The sequence below is a fragment of the Panthera onca genome, chromosome B3, assembly GCF_046562875.1.
Source record: "Panthera onca isolate mPanOnc1 chromosome B3, mPanOnc1 haplotype 2, whole genome shotgun sequence".
Lineage (NCBI taxonomy): Eukaryota > Metazoa > Chordata > Mammalia > Carnivora > Felidae > Panthera > Panthera onca.
The window spans coordinates 56,160,447-56,183,041 of record NC_138344.1 but is presented as its reverse complement, the minus strand read 5'-3'; the positions used below and the strand labels follow the sequence as shown (position 1 = coordinate 56,183,041).

The 22,595-nt window shown below is 41.4% G+C and overlaps 1 protein-coding gene and 1 long non-coding RNA gene across 2 annotated transcripts in view; one reads left to right on the top strand and one right to left on the bottom strand.

The window, feature by feature from the left end:
• SEMA6D (semaphorin 6D) overlaps window positions 1-22,595 on the top strand; it is a 571,597-nt gene that overhangs the window by 296,927 nt on the left and 252,075 nt on the right. The window lies entirely within an intron of this gene.
• LOC132669157 (uncharacterized) lies at window positions 10,858-21,935 on the bottom strand. The gene is made up of 2 exons (XR_009606031.2): window positions 21,867-21,935; window positions 10,858-11,468 (listed from the first exon to the last, which is right to left on the bottom strand). It is a non-coding gene; the product is annotated as an uncharacterized LOC132669157 (long non-coding RNA).

Sequence of the window (22,595 nt, the reverse complement as noted above, 5' to 3'; positions counted from 1 at the left end):
TACCATCTCATTGGGCATTAGGATTTCAGCATTTGAATTTGGGGGGAGGGAAGGGACATAAACATTCAGATTATAGCAGTCATAAAGATTGAAAAATTTTCTAGTAAATGGTGGGACAGGACTAAGACCAAGATCTAAGAGCAAAGATCTCGTCTTCCTCTAAGCATCTCGTCTGTCCCCAGAAATGGTCTTTCTCTCCCAGTTTCTACACCCTTCTCAGGCTCATTCACTCAAGATTTCCCCTTGCTCCCGCTCACAGACTCTGCAAATTTTCCACTGCTTACCTGCAAACCAGATAAGACCAGCCGTAGATAATACATTTATGTCATTTGTAACAAAAATTAATTAGCGACTTATTAATTTGTAACATCATCAAATTATAACTCATAACAAACATTTGAATGGGATTATTAATGTCATTGTGATATTTTGCATTTAAACATTTTGCTTCATAAAATACAATGAATAAATCATGCTTTCAGGGCTAATTTGAGATTATTTTAATGCTTTCAGTTACATGATTTTAAGTCATATATTTCTCAAGATTATATCCCTTATGAACCTTGGGGTTCAGCTATATCTATAAATTGCTTATAGTTTCTTGGATGGAAACAAAACACTGTTTACATAAAAGATAGAGCTGTGTCTGTAAGGTTTGATATTGCATTTCTAAAGCTTTTGCAGGTAAATCATGTGTTTATAGCCTGTTATTTTTCCCCTGTACAGCAGCAGGCTCACAGATGGTGATATGAGTGATTATTCTGGTGGTTCTAGCTTTTTTAATTTTTTTTTCCTCTAGTGAATAAAGGCAGTACCAATATTCCTACCCACAGAATTTCTTAACATCACCATGGCTACTTGGCAGATAGTTGCTCCCAAACTGGCTCTTAACCTATCAATGTTGAACCCAAATCTTCCTCCTCAGCCAGGATTCCTTTTGCTACATACAATACTACCAGCCCTTCAGGTTCCTTGAGAAGTCATTTTCATAGCCAGTCAGATGGGACATCAGTAGAGTGACCCCTCTGGTGAAAAGAGGAGGTTTTGACTGGTTAGAAGCCATGCTGCCCTTGAGAAGTCTCCCTTTGCATAATAGGTACTTGGTGGGTCATACAGGACCTGTACTGCACTTTCATTCTGTCTGCAGTTATTCAACAAAGTAATTACACGGCTAAATTATAAATGAAAAAAGTGTAAAGATACTAATATCTGCTGAGAATTCCTGAGTTACATGTTTCTATTCCCAATAATTGTGATTATGTCATATATTTATATTAATTTAAGATAACTGAGACCACAATATAATATATATTAATTTATTCATGCTTATATCAAATATTCAAACTGAAACAATTTTGTAATAATTTAATAAAAAGGATATCACTCTAATTGCCTTCTTCGCTGCTTTCCAATACCTCACTAGCCAAGATTGCATTTTAGTAGGTTAGTATTTATTAGAATTGCTTGGATATGCATTTATGGGACAATTTTGGGGTTCTCAGTTCTGTTCCATTGATCTCTGTGTCTGTTTTTTTTGTGTCAGTACCATACTGTCTTGATGATTATAGCTTTGTAATACAGCTTGAAGTCCAGAATTGTGATGCCTCCAGCTTTGGTTTTCTTTTTCAACATGACTTGAGCTATTCGGGGTCTTTTCTGGTTTCATACAAATTTTAAGATGGTTTGTTCTAGCTCTTTGAAGAATACTCATTTTTTTAAATTTTTTTTAACGTTTTATTTATTTTTGAGACAGAGAGAGACAGAGCATGAACGGGGGAGGGGCAGAGAGAGAGGGAGACACAGAATTGGAAGCAGGCTCCAGGCTCTGAGCCATCAGCCTAGAGCCCGACGCAGGGCTCGAATTCACGGACCGCGAGATGGTGACCTGAGCTGAAGTCGGAGGCTTAACTGACTGAGCCACCCAGGCGCCCCAATACTCATTTTTTTAAATAGGGATTGCATTGAATATGTAGATTGTTTTAGGTAGTATCAACATTTTAACAATATTTGTTCATCCAGTTCATGAGCATGGAATGTTTTTTCATTTCTTTGTGTCTTCTTCAATTTCTTTTATAAGCCTTCTATAGTTTTCAGCATACAGATCTTTTACATCTTTGGTTAGGTTTATTTCTAGGTATCTTATGGTTTTTGGTGCAATTGTAAATGGGACATATTCCTTGATTTCTCTTTCTTTTGCTTCATTATTGGTATATAGAAATTCAACCAGTTTTTGTACATTGATTTTACATTCTGCAACTTTGCTGAACTCACATGTCAATTCTAGCAGTTTTTTGGTGGAGTCTTTCAGGTTTTCCATAGGGAGTAAATACCATGTCATCTGTGAAGAGTGAAAATTTGGCTTCTTCTTTGCCAATTTGTATGCCTTTTATTTCTTTCTGTTGTCTGCTGAGGCTGGGACTTCCAGTACAATGTTGAAAAACAGTGGTGAGAGTGGACATCCCTGTCATTTTCCTGATCTTAGGGGGAAAGCTCTCAGTTTTTCCCCACTGAGGATGGTATTAGCTGTGGACCTTTCATATATGGCCTTTATGATGCTGAGGGATGTTCCTTCAAATGCATGGCCAACTAACCTTCGACAAAACAGGAAAGAGTATCCAGGGGAAAAATTCTCTTCAGCAAATGGTGCTGGGAGAACTGGACAGCGACATGGAGAAGAATGAACCTGGACCACTTTCTTACACCATAGACAAAAATAAACTCAAAATGGATGAAAGACCTAAATTTGAGACAGGAAACCATCAAAATCCTGGAGGAGAAAACAGGCAGTAACCTCTTCGACCTCAGCTGCAGCAACTTCTTACTAGACATATCTTCAGAGTCAAGGGAAATAAAAACAAAAATGAACCATGGGGACCTCATCAAGATAAAAAGCTTCTGCACAGCAAAGGAAACGATCAACAAACCTGAAAGACAATTGACAAATGGGAGAAGACATATCGGGTGACATATCAGATAAAAGATTAGTATCCAAAATCTATAAAGGACTTATCAAACTCAACACCCAAAAAAACAAATAATGCAGTGAAGAAATTGTCAGAAGATATGAATAGACACTTTTCCAAAGAAGACATCCAGATGGCTAACAGACACATGAAAAGATGCTCAACATCATTCATCATCAGAGAAATACAAATCAGAACCACAATGAGATACCACCTCATGCCTGTCAGAATGATTAAAATTAACAACTCAAGAAACAACAGATATGTCAAGGATGCAGAGAAAGGGGAACCCTTTTGCACTGTTGGTGGGAATGCAAACTGGTGCAGCCACTCTGGAAAACAGTATGGAGGTTCCTCAAAAAATTAAAAATAGAACTACCCTATGACCTAGCAGTTGCACTACTAGGTATTTATCCAAAGGATACAAAAATAGTGATTTGAAGGGGCACATGCACCTCAGTGTTTATAGCAGTGTTATCAACGATAGCCAAATTATGGAAGGAGCCCAAATGTCCATCGACAGTTAAATGGATAAATAAGATGTGGTATACATAGATAATGGAATATTACTTGGTGATAAAAAAGAATGAAATTTTGCCATTTGGAACAATGTGGATGGAACTAGAGTGTATTATGCTAAACAAGATAAGTCAGAGAAAGACAAATATATGATTTCACTCATGTAGAATTTAAGAAACACAACAGATGAACATAGGGGAAGGGAAGGAAAAATAAGATAAAAATAGAGAGGAAGGCAAACCATAAGAGACTCTTAAATATAGAGAACAAACTGAGGTTGCTGGAGGGGGATGGGCTAAATGGGTGATGGGCATTAAGGAGGCCACTGGTTGGAATGAGCACTGGGTGTTGTATGTAAGTGATGAATCACTGGGTTCTACTTCTGAAACCAGTATTACACTGTATGTTAATCAATCTGAATTTAAATAAATTAATTAATTTAAAATTTTAAAAATTAAAAAGAATAATTGCTTGGAAATTTTAGTAAATACTACTGTCCCAGTTCCACTGACAGAGGTTCTGATATAATCAGTATAATGTTAGACCCACACTTGAGTATATACATATATACATACCTTGATAATTTGTCCCTTCTCTTTTCTTAAATCTATTTCAAAGATTTATTTTTTCCACGTCTCATATCTTCACTTAACAGAGTCAGTTGGTTAAGATTTACATTCAGAAACATAGATTTGCCTACACTTACCTAGCACTGTTCCACAGAGGTGAGAGTTTTGAATAATTTCTAATCTTTTCCTTTGAATTTACTATGCAAAAGTCAACTTAACACTTATGCCTCAGTTTCTACACCTGTGAAACAGGTATGCTATTTTGTATAAATAATTCTGGTTGACTCATGTTGTAGAATTGCTTTTAAGCAGTAGAGGGAAGTATTGGTCTGGATATTTCTAGAAAAGTCAATGCAGAGAAGTGAAGTAACTTTTGGCACCTGGGCAAATGGGGAATCCCAAAACAATTTTTTTTTCTTTTGATCAGTTCAGCCAAGTTCTTCAGTTCTTTAATTTTCATTATAAATACAGCTTTCAGGGCTCCAGACTTAAAATTAATCAGAGAACTATGTAAATACTAGGAGATGTATCACTGACTAGAGTTATTTTCAGAGGTGGAATTTTCCCTTCTTGTCAAGTTTCTTGTAAGTTTCTCACTTCCCTTTCTTGTCTCGTGTGTTATTTCATTCTCTACTTTTTCGTCAAAGAATATAAAATAAATTACACACAAGAGAATACTTGAGGACTGAAGGGGGATTTGTCTGTAACACAGCAAAAACTTGCAGTGGTCTCAGGGGAAAGGATTCTACATGGGACCAAAGAGAGTTTCTCCTATATTTTGAGAATGGGGCATCACTCTGTCTTCTTACTTTACAAGTTCAGATTAAGTTTGAGACATAGGGTCTAGTTCAGAATCTACATCTATATCTGCACTTGATTAACACCTAGGATCAAACTTTTCCCTTCCTTTTGGATTTAGGTGGATGGAGAAGTCAGCAGAGTTTGCCTGGAACTTGTTAGCAACATTAACAAATGAGCTGGTTATCCAGGGCCAAAGAGCTGGATATGATTTCTTTCTTTTTTTCAAAATTTTTTTTAAAGTTTATTTATTTTTGAGACAGAGAGAGACAGAGTATGAACGGGGGAGGGTCAGAGAGAGAGGGAGACACAGAATCTGAAACAGGCTCCGGGCTCTGAGCTGTCATCACAGAGCCCGACGCGGGGCTTGAACTCACAGACCGCGAGATCATGACCTGAGCCGAAGTCGGCCGCCTAACCTACTGAGCCACCCAGGCGCCCCTGGATATGATTTCTTTAATAAACCACTATGTGATACAGCAGAAGAAATTAAATTACATTAGTTAAATTAACTGACAAGGCAATTAGCAAGCTGTTCATCAAGCCCAAAGTAGCCAAACACTATAAATTGTGGCACCACCTGCTGGCTGGAGGAGTTTTTGTTTTTGTTTCCCACTATAGGCTTCCTTCACATTATTATTTCTCCACCAACATCCGGTCTGTAGACCTTCCTGTCTTTGCAGTGCCTTTTTGGTCATCAGTTATTGTGATTCAGAGATCAGAAGGTAATTTTGGCTTTCACTAGTTAAACTCAGAGTGGAATAAAGAAAACATGTCCCCATGTTTCCTCAGTATTTAGTATCCACGCTAACAACAATTTCAATATTTACCCAGAGACAGATGAAATAATGAGCCTAGCAAATCTGTGCCATACACATATTTCAGCAGTGACCGTAAAAAGACATCACACTTATCATATTCAGCTCGGTTCCCAAAATACATTTTTTGACAGAAGACAAATTAGATCGTCGCACTGCATGGTGATGGGACCCATCTCTCTACAAGGGTTTGATTAAATGCCTTTGACCCGTGTCATTGACCACAGAAAGGAGAGAGAGAACATAAATAAATTCTGTGATTTAAAAGTACACTACAGAAAGTGGGCTTCTCTGGGAATCCAGCACATTTAGCTGCATGGTCTGTGCTTTGTTTTGTCCTGGCCCCAGATGAAAGGGCTTCCCGGGATAAGGCCACATGGAAGGAAAGATACTATCCTCCCATCACTGGCCTGAGGTGTGAATGGAAGAAAATTGATATGGGATGAAAACTTTAAAGGCTATGCAGTAATTGGTAAAATCTGTGACCCAAACCATGTGAATATGACAAGGGCATGTCACATCATCTTTGAAAGATGGTTCCCTTCTACCCAGATGAATGGAATATCTTTTGTAACAAATTTTCAAATTCATTCAGACTAAGAATGTTCACTGGTTCATGAAATGTCTTCTAGAAGTTACCTCCACATATTAATGTTGTTCCTGCCTTCTGCTATTCCGGGTCCTGTGACCCAAACTGTTAGGTCAAGACATTACATGTGCCCATTGATTTTGAGGAATATTTCATCAAACTGTTTTCTCACTGTAACTTCCCCATAAAAACTGAGCCAAATAAGAACACAAAAGATGGGTAGACCGTAGTCATCTCCTGCCCCTCATCCAATCTCATTTTTGTTTAAAGCCTGGCCTCATTTTCTACTTTTTTGTCTTGACACTTGACACAAAATATTAGTAAAATCAGTAATTATATTTAGTTGTGTTGATATACTTTAGAACCAATACAGTTTCTTTATTTTTTAAGTTTATCCATTTTGAGGGAGAGAGAGAGAGAGAATGACAGAGAAAGAGAGAGAGAGAGAGAGAGAGAGAGAATGACAGAGAGAGAAAGAGAGAGAGAGAGAGAGAGAGAACCAAGCAGGCCCCACACTGTCAGTGCGTAGCCTGACATGACCTGAGCCAAAATCAAGAGTTGGATGCTTAGCGGACTGTGCCGTCCATGTGCCTGACTAATACAGTTTCTTTTCTGCCTTTAATGGTGTCTATTTTATGAGTTATACACTATCTTATATTTACTTTATTCAAGTAGTAGCATAATACAAAAATCTGTATCAACCAGACTTCTGGAACTCAAGTTATATGCTGGATATCTTATGGAAAGTTATTCATTAGTAATATCCTGTGATGAATTCTGAGATAAACTTGAATACCCTCTGCTAGTACATCTACTTCGGGAAAAAAATGGTTTTCTCTATGTTGATTTTTCTTGAAGTGACATATACCTAAGTCCCCATTCATCATATTGAGACTTCATTTCAAATGCAAACTTTTCTTTTACAAAGAAAGACAAAGAAAGTGAGTGAGACCACACCAGACCTCTGTGAATCTGTTGCTTATAGAAAATGTGAGATTGTCAGTGTGCTGAAGTCAAAGAGGACAGACTGATCTGTCACTCACTGGCTAGAAGGCTTTGGGAAAATTCAGGTTCCTGTATCTTTAAAATTAGGATAATAGATAATATTTGCAGTATTTCATGTTTGCTTGATGCCTGCCACTTGTTAAATGCTTCATTCATGTAGTAAATGTTTAATAAATGAATGTTAGGGTATAAGATGTGCTTAATGAAGAGTTAGATTCCCATATTTGGGGTACCTTGGCTAGGCCAGGATACCAAGAACAATCCTGAGTGTAAATCTTCTAGCCTGAGTTATGGACTCAGGCTAAGTTCTGATACCTACTGGGAGCCCATGACATTGGGCCAGATGTAGGAAGTTTGGGCCTCTCCTGGTCCTAGTTTTTATTTCAGAGACATGTCTGGGCTTTTTGCCAGTGTTGACAGAATAGGATAAGAAGGATAGCACCCCTTCCAGAGTAGAAGTCCCAACTGAGGAGCCTCTGGAGCTGACACCTGACCACGGGACTTTGATATTGTTGATTTGATGTGTTTATACTGAGCCTTATCTCTGAAAGGACACTAGCATCTCTACTGCTCTTTGTAGCACTTTATGAGTTTGGTGGAACAGGCATTCAGAGATGGGCAGAAACAGACTCAGAGAGGTCAGGTGACTTGCTCACAGTCCTGGGTGTAGTACAGAGAGGAGCCACGACTAGAACCCAGGTCTCCTGACCCTCAGTATCTTGCATTCTCTAACACAGGGCCCTGCAGTTCTCCAGACTGTGGCTGTTGCTGCTGTTATGCAGCAAAGCTTGCCCAGTGGACAGGCATCTTCCTGAAAGATAAGAGTTACCGTCCAGCCGACGTGTAGGTGTTCTGGTCACCAAGGAGAAAGAAGCTTACACATTTGAGCATCGATTCAGTGGTATTATTAAAATGTGTGTCATTTCACCTTGATAGCAAGCTGAGGGATATACATCAATAGTTGTACTTTACAGATGAGGAAAATAAGAGCTAAAGCGTTTAAGTACTTGGCCAGGTTCAGGAGGAGGAACCAAAGGTTTCAAACACATTTTCCTTCATGTTTTGTCCCTCATCTGCATTCAAAGCCTGCGTACTTTAAGGAGCACCTCACATTCCCATGATGAAGATAGCCGTGGTTTGGGGAGATCCTGAGAAAAAAGCCACATGATCCAGGCACACCCCAGAGAAGTCTGTTGGCCAGTGGCGGGGGAGAATCAGGCAGTGCGAGAGAGGGCCCACCAGTGTCCTCTTATTCCTCTCCATATTGAGGGTAGTGGTGGCCCTGATTCTGCTCTTGAAGGTGCTGTGACAAAATAACTATATCTCTAGCTGCTTGTATCAGGTCAAAGGAGTGCAGGTGTCACCCTAGGACTCTGGGAGAGGAAAGTGCATGGTGCTGTACTTTGCTGTCTTTCACACGCTCACATAGAAATCAGATCTCTCTCCTCCTAGCCAGAAAGTCTGTGCTTGGAGCATAGATTCATTTCATTTCCTTGCATCCCCTGCTAACTTCTGTGAAAGAGAGAAACCCTAAAATAAAGAATAAAATGGGAGCATCACAGGGGAAAAAGAATAAAATGGCAGTAGCACAAGAAATTCAGGGTGGTCAGCATTTAGCTGTAGCTGAGCATTTTCATTATATCCATACACATGCGCCTGCGCATACACACACGAACACATGTTCAGTCTCTGTATGATTTATGAACCCTGTGTATGGTTTTTGCTCCTTCTAAAGACAAATGGAAATCCCCCTTCTCTTAATGATATCAACCTTGGGAGAAGTTCCACAACTAATGTAATGCCACTGGGCAGCAAACCTCATTTATTTAGTCACAGACTAGACATTTGAGTTAGCAATCCCTTCAGTTGCCACAATGCAAGATTTCGGCCCATTCTTTCTAACGCAGAATATTTGATTGGCAGGGGGAGAACATAATGTGGAGTTTAGTGATGTCTGTCAAAGGTTCATGTATCAGATTGATTTGTTCTCCAATATACTTTAAAGATTTTTATATGTCCAGAAAGGCAATTTTCTGACTCTGGATTGATGCAAGCACTATGTAAAATTGGGAGTTTTTGTTGGAAAATTTCCCAAGTAATTAGAGACTCAAAGCCTCCTTTGAAGACTTCCTAAGACAACTCCTATCCCCGGGACCACAACCTACACACACATCTCCACAAAGCAATGGCAGATATTTTCTAATTTGAGATTCTAACCCAACCCCATGTTAATTACGAGATGAGGAGCCGAGGCCCACTAAGGCTTTCTCCAATATAGCAACCTATTGACAAGGTACTACTGTCAGCTCCAGCCCACATTTGATTGAGTTCTGAATATTGCCAGGAATGACAACCTCAAACAATAGCACAAGGTAGTCCTTATTGTTATTTCATAAATGAGGACAATGAGACTTAAGGAAATCGAGTAACTTACCAAAGTCACCAAATTAATAAACGACAGAACTGTGTCTAGAACTGCCTGTCATTAACCTGCACACCCTACTGTTTGGTACTCACAGAAAAGAACAGAACATGTCTACCCTTTTACTAGATACTTCCTTTGTGCCATGCACTGTGTAAGCCCCGTGATCACAGGGTCTCAAAACTTTCACTTGAGAAACCAAACCCTATCATCAAACCTTCCCAGCACACGCCAAGGAGGCAATGAATGATTCTAGTCAGGACTCGGGGAGCACACCAGGGGCCTGGGGTCATTTTGTTCATACTCTCTGGGAAGAAGACATCCTCACCTCTGCTTTGAATGACATCATTGTCTTTCGTTTCTTCTCACACTCAGAGACAAGCCAGACATCGCTCAGGATCATTTAAAGCCTTAGTGATGTAAGCAAAAGGTTGAGAGACCCCAATCCTTATATTTACTGCCACTTAAGCTTAATCCCACCCCCAAACCCCCGACTAACAACAGGCCATTTTTCTTTGTATCTAAGGGGAAGTCTTTGTTAGAAAGAACAGCTCAGTCACCTCCTGGTAAAGAAGCCCAAGTGTCTCCAGAGAACCTGGTAAGAACCCAAGGCTCAGTTTGCATAGCAAATGCATTAGCCTTTGGCAGCCAGACATAAAGCCCCCTGCTCCTCCACTGCCGTCCAGCAACCACCCTCCCAGTCTCCAAAGATGATGTGCTATACTGCTGTTCAGCCAGACCTGCCCTTTCCCCACAGAGTTTAAAATGGGGAGTCAGCCTGTCCATTTTCAACTTCTTTGCACCTGCTTAAAAGAATCATGAGCCTCTCCTCCCACCTTCTGAATTCTGTGGAGTCTCCTGGCAGATCAGCTGGCTGGGGCTCAACTCAAGCTGGCTAGCTGCCTCTGTCCTCACCACCCCCACCCTGCCTGAGCAGCCCTGAGTTCTCCCCATTGTCCCACAGCCTAGGCAACCCATCGTACCCTTCAAGAGGGAAGAGTTCAGTGCAGACACAGCATCCATTCCACCCCATGGTGAGGGCAGGGGGAAACTTGTGTTGCTCTATTATGGTTAATACTCTGATCAGAAAGTTGGGGATTCAGAGAGCCAACAAATAAGACCATTTAGCCCTCCTGAGATAGAAAACAACAGGGAATTGCAGGCACCAGACAGATAAATATCAAAATAGCAGCTTTATTTTTGATGAAGCTAATTTGAGAACATGACATGGCTTTGATATGCCACCACACAGGCCTCTTACTCTGCTCTCTACGCTGACCATGACCTGCCTAACTGCACCCACCATGCATGCAGTCACACACAGAGTCTAACGAGAGCATGTAAGTGTGTCCACTCAGACAGGCAGCTTGGGGCAAAAGAGGAATGGGCTAGCCAGGCATGCTCAGATCTGAGTCACTTCACAGAGGAGGGAGTCCAGTAGAGTCTCACCACAGTTTTTCTCTTTGTGGAGGGGAGTGGAAATTCCCTGTCCTTGATGGGAAAAAGGAGAAGTGGGGAGTATGGGCTTGTCACCATCAGGAGAATTTGTCTGGTTCCTGTCATAATTACAGTGGCTCAACATGGCTGTTTGCATGAGAAGCGGATATAGATTAGGAGTAAGGAAGGAAATCAGGCCTCATGTGAGCTGGAGTTACAGCACTGGGGGGATCTGAAATGAAGGCAGGAAAAAGGACCATAAACGTGCTCTTCTGCCCTGGTTCCTCTGGCTGGTCCTGGGCTGGGTGTCTGCCCTCCATCAAGTCATCTGGCATCTTCATTCTTTACCTTAAGTGAAAATAAGAACATAAGACTTAACAGTGTCCAGTGATGTTTGAGACCACTGAGGAGGTAGCAAAAGCGATAATACTTAGTGACATTTACAGCAGTAAGCCCATTCTGCAAAACCACTGGCCTAGACCTTCCATAAACATCAGTATGGCACATAAAAGTCTTGTAACAGACACGTGGGACAATTGGGGAAATGTGAACATGGGCTGTATATTAGCTAGTCGTAGAGTATCAGTGTTAAATTTCCTAAGTGCGATGGTCATAACTGTGATTATCTAGCTAATGTCCTTATTCTTAGGGGATGAATTGAAAATACCGAGGAGTGAAGGAGTTGGGATGCCCAACTAACTCTCAAATGGTTCAGCAACACAACCCAAAATACCGCATACATCGTACATGCACACCCCCCCCACACACACACACACATACAAGGAAAGAGATAAAGGAAAAATAAAGTATAAGCGGCAAGGTGACGCACAGTGAAGGTGATACACCTGTTCATCGTTCATCATCATCATATTCATGCAGCTCCTCTGTAGATGTGAAATATTTAAAAAATAAAAAGCAGTGGAGAGTGGAGAGGAAGCACCAACCAGGAGGAAAGGCTGATACGGGGGTTACTGCTGCAAGACAACTGAAGTCTCAACATGCCGAGAAGTTGGGGAGTCAAGGGGCAGGTGGATGACAGTGCACAGGGGAACTTTGATCTGTTGGGCTGGGGGGTGGTCAGAGGAAAGGAGGCAGAACAGCAACATCCTAATGGGGAGCTGGGAGGCATGAGAAATGAATCTTGCCCTCTTCTCATTGCTCCCCTGGGCTAGGCCTCTCTGAGAGTGTAACCCCTGGGCTGCCACACTGTGTACTCTGAGCCCCAAGGGAGGGCCTTTCCTGTATCAAAACTTACATATTTACACAATAGCCAATTTTATCCCTTTGCCTCAAAATTTCTTGGCACCAGGAGCCATCAGATCTCAGAGAGGCACCTTCAGGTTTGTTTTGTCTTTTCCTAAATCCATCAAGTAACATGCCTTCATGTTAGATTTTAGAATCGTTTTGTGACTGTGGTGGCACCAGAGAAACCTTTGCTAAATTTAGCCTTGTTGCTAATTAGGAACAGAGGACATGTTAAGCTTCAGGCTTAAATACAGAACTTGGCGGGAGGCCAAAATATGGAATCAAGTCGTCATTTCACACTGGGGGAAGATCCAAGGCTGGATTACCTTGGTGGCTAACCCCGCATATTGTCATTTTTGTCTTCCAAACCTCCCAAACTGTGCAGGCACACACGCACACACACATCATTGTTAAGTATCATGCTCATCCTCCAGAATCCCCCATGCTTCCTTTTCTAAATGAAGAGGCAGTGGAGCCTAGGGATAGAAACAGGGTTAGAGAAAGAGTGTCTATGTTGACTTTATACTGGAAGCTATTATTGTATGGAGTGCTGTGCATAATGACATGCCATACCCATTGACAAGAGGCACTGACCACATTCTTAGTTACGTTACTGCAAGAGTTATATTATTCCTGTTGCCATATTTACATCACTTTAGACCCAGACAGCGACTGCAACCACAATAGCTATACTCATCCTCTAATCCAAGCATAAAGTAGGTCTTTCAAGTCAGGCTTTAGGCATCTACACAGCTGTATCTAATGCTACAGTGCTGCTAGTATTTAAAGAATGAAGGGAGCAGTGCCCGAGATATTTGTCACTCTAGGGTCTCTATCATTTAACCAAAATAACTTGAAAAGGGTGTTGTTCTCATCTCTTGGAGTCATGTGCATTTCCCTGGGGTATTAGGGGGGCTCCTGGAGCTGTCAGCTTCTAGCCTTTCTTCCTCCCTTCCTTTCCTCCAATGCTACCATATTTGACATGACAATTGGAAAGCAAAATAAATAGAATGGAGATGAAAAGGGAAGATAGGCAAATAGAATAAAGAGTAGAAAGAAGATCTGAGGCTGTTGCCATTGCCTCGGATTCTGCTCAGCCTCTTCCACCCGGGCAACCAGCTCTGCTCTCAAGTGGGACCCTCCTTATATTCTTTGGCTGAGACCACATGCTGCCTGGGCTGGAGACTGGCTTCTGGCCTCCACTGCAGAATTGCCATTCCAACTGGAAGACCGGGTTTCCAACTTAGAAACCGGGTTTCTAAGTGCGGGAGCCAGAGCAAGAGAAAGGCAGTGCATTGAAACGAGGCCTGTCCCTCCAATGTTGTTCTCAAGCATGTCTACGGAGGAGTATTTATCATCAAGGAAGAAAACAGTAATAGCCCAGAACTGTCTGTTTGTTCAACTCCAACTTGAATGATACCAAAGATTAAATCTTGGTTTCCAATTGTTTCATGCCAAGGCTGTTATATTTAAGGTCCAAATATGTGCACCATATGTCATACTGTAGCTTGACAATTACCTCAACAGGCAGTGTCAGACAGATGGTAAACATTACTACCAGGCATACGTACATTTAGAATTAGACATTTAAATAAATTCAGGCCTGTCTTAAGCTTATTAAAAGGATTTGGGTCTGTAAAGCCATTTCGGGCATCTGCATATGCTAAAGTGTCTTTTGCATCCTGAACAGATTTGGTTTGATTCAAGCACCTTCCGGCTACAGATGGCAAGTGACATGCGTTCTCTTTGAGCCCCGTACCTGCAATTAGGCCAATAATGGCAATTAAGCAGAACGAAAAGAGATTTCAACTTGAGTTCTTTGTATCACAACCATGTATTCCTGCCCACGAAATGACAGAAAATCCTCCGCAGGGAACATCACCAACCTCTCTTAAAAGCCCTGAACTTCAGAGAGAGAGAGATTAGAAAGCTACAAAGGTACCTGCCTCAGGACCAAGTCAGAATCTCTCTGGTTTAAACCTCAGGCTATAGCAAGCTTCTGACATGAATCTCACAAACTGCAAATAAAGGTTAGCATTCCATGGGAGAATTGAAAGAAGGCTTCAGATGCATGTGTTTTAAGGTATTTTTTTCCCATAACTATATAAAAGCCCTCTTTGCACTCTCTTCTTCCAGGGGGTTTTGAATCCTATTTGGCATTGCAAAAAGTTTCAGTACAGTTTGTGATAGGAAACTCAATGAGACTGGGGACAAGGTCCTGGAATTTTATTAAGTTTCAAGTGTAGCCAAAGCTGCACTGTGAGAGGGTGGCCCCATGGAGTGGTTTGATCTTTTCGAAGACCCTGTATACTGGCCACATATGGGGTTCACTGCTAAAATTATTTCTTTGCTGAGAACAGCTGCTTCGTTCAACTTTTAAAAAGCAGCTTCAATTTATGTGCATAGTGCCTGGCAAACATAGATGTTCAATAATTCGGGAAGGCAGTGGGAAGAGAGAAAAGGAGGGAAGAGGAATGAGGGACAAATCGAGACTATTTTTCAAATGCACGTGTAGCCTCAGGATCTTGCACAACTCAGAGTGCAAACCTAGCATGGTGGTTAAACACACAGATGCTGATTTGGGGCCTTTCTGATTTCAAATCCTGGCTCCACCTCTCACTAGCTGTGTGACCTTGTCATATTTCTCTACTTCTCTGTGTCTTAGTTTTCTCATCTGTAAAATGAAGGTAGCGATCATCTCTTATGAGGATTAAATAGCACGATGTATTTATTGTGTTTAGAATAGCGTCTAGCACTATGTGTTGGCTTTCATTTTTATTTGGGGAGACAGAGTTCAAACCCAACTTTTTCATTCAAACAGAACCTGATGGGAAAGTTCAATACCCTTTTCCTCCTCTTTAGCTCTACTTGGTGCATCGTGTTTCCATTCTGGACAGCTCATGATTTGACTTAGAGAAGTATCCTACCCTGTGCATTTGGCAGCGCTTCCACACCTATGCATTTAGCACTGGGGCTAAATCCTAACTTCACAGCTACAGACTCGTGTGGGTGTGTGAAGAGGCATATTCTAAATTCTGGCGTACCTGTGTGTTTCTGTGTGTATGAGTGATAATAAAAGCAGAATCCCAAAACCCTGGGCAATGATCAAATTGAGACCTTTGTCCTGCTTACTCAGATGAACTCCAGAAACATATGGAGCGGCTTTCGGATGAACACATGTCTCAGTTCTATTTTGGTTTCCCTTAATAAAGACAGATTGGTTTAGTGGCTTAATTATCAAGCCCTGTTGTCCATTCTTCATTGTTGCCTGTTGTCAGCCTTTCCTTGGAATCTGTGTACAACAGTCCCGTATTCTCTATCACCCAATAAGGAACCCAGGTTCCATAGCATCACATTGAAGGTGCCCAAAATAATGCCCCTGGATTCTGGGAGTCTCATCTCTGCATACAGCTATTTGCCATCCCTAAACATTGTGGGTGCTTCCATATCTCTACCTCTCTTACTCATAGTGCTTACTTGGCAGTGTCCCCTCCAGTCCTTTCAAAAAGATAAAAATAACTGCTGAGATGCTTTTCATTATTTTAGTCCTATTTGCCTTTTAGCCCAGTGGTTCTCAAAGTATTGCCCCTGAGCTAGGGTTAGTTCATCACCTAGGGACTAGTGAGAAATGCAAATGTTGAGGCCATTTCCAAAACTGAATAAGAAATTCTGGAAGTGGAGCTTAGTCAGGTGTGCCCTTCGGGTGATTCCAATGCATGCTGCAGTTTGAGAACCATCTTTTGCAATGAATTGCTCTCTCCTTTTTGATTGCAAAATGGTTTGTTCTTTTTTTTTTCACTACCTTTGTGTCTCAGTGATTATGTGCACACGTTTTTCTCTTTTAAGTCCCTTGGTAAATACTTAAGACAGAGATCCTCTAATCTGTTAGTGTGTCTCCCAACCTGGCCCACAGACTCTTCAAAAGTCTATGAAATTAATTCTATTCAAAACATGTTTGTTGAGCATTAAATATGTGCCCTCCTCCAATGCCTGGCCCTTGAAAAGATAAAAGAGCAATGCATCACAGGATCTTGGTCTGAAGGAGCTTACAATCTAATCAGAATGTCAAGACTTACATATATGTGATTAGAGAAAAACATACAATGGTCAGGATGCAGGGGTTCATTATCAGGTGCAGGCAGTAAGTGCCTCTGGACATCAGGAAGAGGGGTACTGCAGGCTGGCTTGGTGGAGGCTGCTCTGGGAAAAATGGAGCTTGAGCTAAATCTAATAGGCAGAAGACATCAGTGGACTTGAAAAATATGGGTGTCTTTCCTTGAACAGAAGTGTGGAAACTCATCTGTGAACCTCATCCTCTGACACCACCTTCCATATGGCACTTGGTTCTTAGCGAGCTGAATAAGATCTATAAACACTTTATTTTTATGACTCAGATTAATGTGATATTAATACCTTGCTAGAATTAACCACGCACATTATAATCTAATTTATGACAGGCAAATCTAGGCATATAATAAGTATTCGCAATACCACCTTCTGAATGAATGCCAAGGTGTATGGTTTCCAGGTTCCTTATGTTTTAAATGGTGCCTATGAAATCACCTTTTCAATTACACATGGCTGTTGCTTGAGCGCCTACTTTGCAATTAAGCATTCATCTTCCTTCAGAGCTGCCTAGGAGGGAATAGTGGAGGAGGTGGAGTTGGTTTGGGACATTCCTCCACCCTGGTTGGGGATTCCTATGCCATCAGTTTAGTCTGTGTCCTTGGGCTGTCTGAAGATCACCACTGAGGGACTCCACGACAAAACAAGCTTCAACTGCCAATTTATAATCTGTGATTTAGTGGTGGAAAATACCTTAGATGTCTTCTAACTCAACTCCCTCATCTTTACAGTTGAAAGGGCAGATGCCCAGAGATTAGCATGGCTTGGCCATGGTTGCACTGTGGTTAGTAGTGTAACCTCCACTGGATCCCACATCTCCTGCCTCTCAGATCAATTTCCACTTCCTTAAATATATTAGGTTGCCCCTATGTCTTGAGATTATTGTTTCCTTTCCTTGCCCATTACATCTGGCCTGTAGCATATCCCTTCAGAACCATATACATGAACCATTGAGTTAACATTGCTTTGTGTTAAGATGAATACTAATGGACTTCTAAGATAAATTTGGGGGGCTAGGGGGATGGAGGAGCAAGTGAGGGAGCTAAGTGGGGCTCCAATTCAGTTAGTCCTAAAACCTGACTTTAATGTTGAGGAGCTATGTCCTGTGGCAGGTGGGAGGAGGAAATGATTGAAAGCAACAATGCCTTTGGCACACCTCAGGCCACACATATGCTCCGAGGACCAGTACAGTCTGAAACATGTACTGTATCATTTCAGAATGAAGCCACCTGTCCTGGGCAAACAGCCTGCCTCAATCATGACAATTTTAATTCTTACTGTCTGTTAAATTATTTAACTTTACTAAGTGTTCAGGATTAGGCATACTGCCTCACTTGTTTTTCTTTGGAATCTGACTCTGTTATTAGGCTATAATTAAAGTTTATCTGGCTTTGAGTCAGCATTCCCAAACTTAAATGCTGATGATATGTTAAACACTGATGCATAAGCTGATAACCACTTAACTTTCTATAAGCACAGTCTCTAAGTTATATCCCCAGGATATCAAGCTGTGGTTAGCATCAGGGTTGCTGCATAGCACAACTCCAGGGGGTGCCATTTACATTGCGATATGCTGTACCTTTCAGACATTGTATATGTTGTCCTCTGCAATTGAGCAGTATGTAACCTGCACAGCAGTAAGCAGTGCTCAGGTTAATATTCCTTATTTCACTTGTTCATAGTGAAGCTCATAATAGAGCAAGTATCTTTCATGCCTCACTCCTGGCCTGCACATAGTTAAACCAGTAACAACAGATGGATCCAGAAAGCAGTGAGTGTAGAGGATCAGATATGAAACACCATGCAGTGCTGATAGGTGGGAAGAGCACAGAAATGTGGGATCATGAAGCAGGCAGACATGCAAACAGGCAGCATCAGGCAGTTCCAGTGTTCAGGGCTAGGATTCCCATCACCCCAGCCCTGGGGAAAAAAGGCAGGAGATATTCCTAGAAGGCTGGGAGTAGTACTGGGAAGGTTACCAAGCTGGGGACCTCAACACAAAGGAGCAAGACAAAGATTATGCTGCCAGAACTAGGGTACAAGGTAGGGAGCTGATCTCAGGAATAAGACAGAAACTCATTTATAGAACTGGGTCATGCTGTCTAATGAACTGGCAGCTACAGTGATTTGATTCTGAGTCAGTGTTGAAGGAGAACTGTTTAAATCCTTGTGATTAAAGATAGGATTGGCCCTAGAGCCTGGGGCAGGGCTTTGTCTATAGGTGGGAGGAATGTGTGCCATGCAGTTGGGAGAGGTAGGCTAGGGGAACAGAAACCAAAGCAGGCCTTGACAGATTTCTTCTCCATTGTCACTTTCCAGTGATACATAAAATGTTATGTCATTACCCCCCAGAGATGGCACATTCTAAAATGTCAATAGTTTCAGGAAAGATATAGATAAATTCATGGATGAGAGACCCAGAGTGAATTACTAATAGAAACCAGGCACTCTTAACCATTGGAGGGATATCAGAGAATGACAATATTCTCTAAAAATGGTACCATAGTCTGAGATGGAACATAAGACAAAATAGACCAAAGGTCCATAAGTTACATAATAGCATCTATGCTACTCATAGTCCACATCTATGTGTACATCAAATTAAATAGTCACTCATTTGTTAAGCAATCATGTAATACTAATCTCTATTATACCATAATTTACTTGAGAGTTCCTAATTATCTCCAGTACTGAGTAAACAGAGGGCCTACAGCTTTGCCCACCCCAGATCTTGGGAACTACAGCTGGCCTTAGGCATGGGTAGAACTGAGCCAAATATGCATTCCAGGAAAATAGATGAGCCTAAAGTTCAATTAGCAAGGTAGCAGGTAGATAAAAGAAAGGTCATAAAGGGATAAATCTGCAACAGAAGCTTAGCCAGAGAGAATGAGTAGGTTTGAGTAGGCTCCAAGATAGATTCCCAGGGGCAGGTGTGTGTGTGTGTGTGTGTGTGTGTGTGTGTGTGTGTGTGTGTATGTGTGTGTAGTTTGTTCTTAAAGCATCTCAGCCAAGCTCAGCTGTTAATATTATTAAAGTGGTTAGGTAGGTAAGATCTATAGGTAATGTTCTCTGTAGCTTCTGTATTGTTTAGGCCGGACACTGTGTGTTAACACTCTGTGTCGTTGAATGAATAAGTAAATGTTTGTGCTACTACCTTTCAATGGGTGATTTTTCACTTGTTTCAACAAACTCCGAAGAGACTCCCAAGTTGTTGACCATTCAGATAATAATTCATGCTGATAGATGTAGCTTCATCATAGAAACTGAAACTGTAGAGGGTGGGAAAGTACACTTTTTCTCCCTCTCTACATGTGTCCATAAGCCATTATTAAAGACACAATGGGGGCGCCTGGGTGGCTCAGTCGGTTAAGCGTCCAACTTCGGCTCAGGTCACGATCTCGCAGTATGTGGGTTCGTCGCGTCGGGCTCTGTGCTGACTGCTCAGAGCCTGGAGCCTGTTTCAGATTCTGTGTCTCCCTCTCTCTCTGACCCTCCCCCATTCATGCTCTGTCTCTCTCTGTCTCAAAAATAAATAAACGTTAAAAAAAATATATTAAAAAAAAAAAAGACACAATGGCCTTGTTACCCATATGACTGGGAGGTGTATGGGAAATGTGGAAGGACACTTCAAACGCAGTTCACAAGCGTGGCTTCCAGTGAAACTGGAGAGAGAATCCACTTTCCAGCCTTCCTCTGTGTTGTCTCCTAGGGACAGGAGACTCCCTGATGGAAGTCCAAGAGATGAGTGCCCAAGGCTATTACTTTTCTATCTACACACTCATCCAGTTTTATGGCTTTAAATACATTCTGTCAACTACTCCCACATTCATGTCCAGTCCAGCCCTCTCTTTCAAATTCCAGACTTTGCCTTTTTAACATCATCACATGTATCATGTCCAAACTGAACTCCTAACCTACATTCTAGAACATATTCCACTTGCAGCAGTCCCCATTTCAAGTTGATGGCCACTCTATTTCCCAGTTGCTCAGGTCAAACACTTTAGCATCATTTTGTCTCCTGCCTCTCTTACACATGACTTCTAATCCATCAGGAAATTGTTATAGCTCTACTCTCAACATATATCCAGAGTCTAATTACTTCCACTGATAGCTCCTTAATACAAGTCATCACTATCCCTTGCCTGTATTACTACAATAGTCTCCTAACTGGTCTCCCTTCTTCTCTGCTTTTCCCCCATTGCAGTCTGTCCTCAACAGTCACAGAATTTTTCAGTGTATTCCCTACATTATTCAGAGTGAAAGTCATTTACAGTGGTTGGAAGTTCTGCTACTCGAAGTATGGGCAATTGAGCGGCAGCACCAGAGGCAAACTGGGAACTTGTTAGAGATGGAAAATCTCAGGCCCTGCCCCTCACCAAGTGGATATGACTCTTCGTTTTCACAAGATCCCAGATGATCTACATCCATTTCAAAGTTTGAGAATCACTGATCTACAAGACTCCACATGACCTGGACTCCTATTATTCTTTGACCTCATCTCCTATAGCACCCCACTGCCCCACTAACACCCCCACAGTCACACTAGAAGAGTCCACATTGGCCTCTTAGACTTTCTCAAAACATGGTATTCATGATTTTGACTTAGGGCTTTCTCACTAGATGTTCCCTCTGCATGAAATGATCTTCCATACATTGGTATCACCAACTTTTTCATCTCCTTCAAGCCTTTGCTCAAGTATACCTTTCAAAGGAACTAGCCAGAATACCATATTCTAAAATTGCTAAATCCCCTCTTCCTGGAATTCCCAATCCCCTTATTGAGATCTGTTTTATTTTTCTTAGCCCTTATCACCTACTAATATATTCATACTTATTATGTCTATTGTTATTCTCTGTCTTCCCACTACCCTTGCCAGGAATGCCAACTCCACAAGGACCTTCACTGATATAAAGTGCCTGAAATCATCCCTGAGATATAACAGGCTCTCAATAAGTACTACAGAATGAATTAATGAATGTAGCGGGTATTCTGCTAGTTGATAGTTTGGGGCTGGATATAAATTTCTACATAGACCCTTACATAACAATAGGGACTCTTTAGCCCCAGAAAGAGCACAGAGGCCTGAAACTGAAAGGAAGGACCCCGTCCTGGAGGCAGCCCCAGCAGAGGGGCATTGTGAAGTTTTCCTTTCCTCTGAGAATTTCTGAGGAGTTGGAGCAAAGTTAGCCTCTTCCTAGAACATGATCTGCAACAGGCTATTGGGAGCATATGTCTTCAGTTAGTGAAAGACATGAGCCATGCATAGGACAACTTTTCAGTGAGGCTGTCTTGTGTCATTTCGATATGTTTTGACTCTGCGGGCTAGACTTGAAGCAGAACAAGTAAATGGTGCAATTATTTTTTTTTTTAAATACCTTTTTCACTATGCAGTCATTTTTCCAACCCTTCTTCACAGCCAAAGCTATAATTTGGGTGGATCTGAAAAGGAAGACAGAGATAGAAAGTTACTTTTAGAAACCAGAAAACCACACCTCAAATTGTGGGCAACAGGTTGGCTGCAGAATGAAGCCTTTGACTTCTGAGTGACTGGGCTCTACATTCACGGTTACCCCTGTTGAGCCTTGTGGAATGGATGGTTTTTGTTGAGAGCAACACCTTTTTTATAGTGACTTTATAGACCCAGATATCAGGAGTGTCAGATTCATACATACACCATTTCGTAATGGTGTAAGTTGCATTGGCACCCAGTTACCTTGATGTAAGCTTAGCTCATTATCATGCTGAACCCCCCAGTACTTAAGTTGACTTCCCCAATATGAGTAGTCTGGCCTGAAAACTAACTTAAATGAAATTACAAAAGGATCCTGTGGAATTAAATGGTATGCATTATCCATTTGCTCTCAGATGGTCATAGCAGTCACAGGCACATCAAAGTGACAGAGTCAACTTACTTTTCAGTGCTATTGATGTTCTGGTTTGAATTTAACCATTACTGTCAAACTGAGTTGATTTAACAAAAGTCTAATTTACTATCTCATCAATTTGGTGTACCTTCCCAGGGAATAAGAAGAAGCCTAGAATACTAACTGTTCAGAACTCCTCCCCAGTGTTCTCTATGGATAGACAGCTAAGGGACAGAAAAG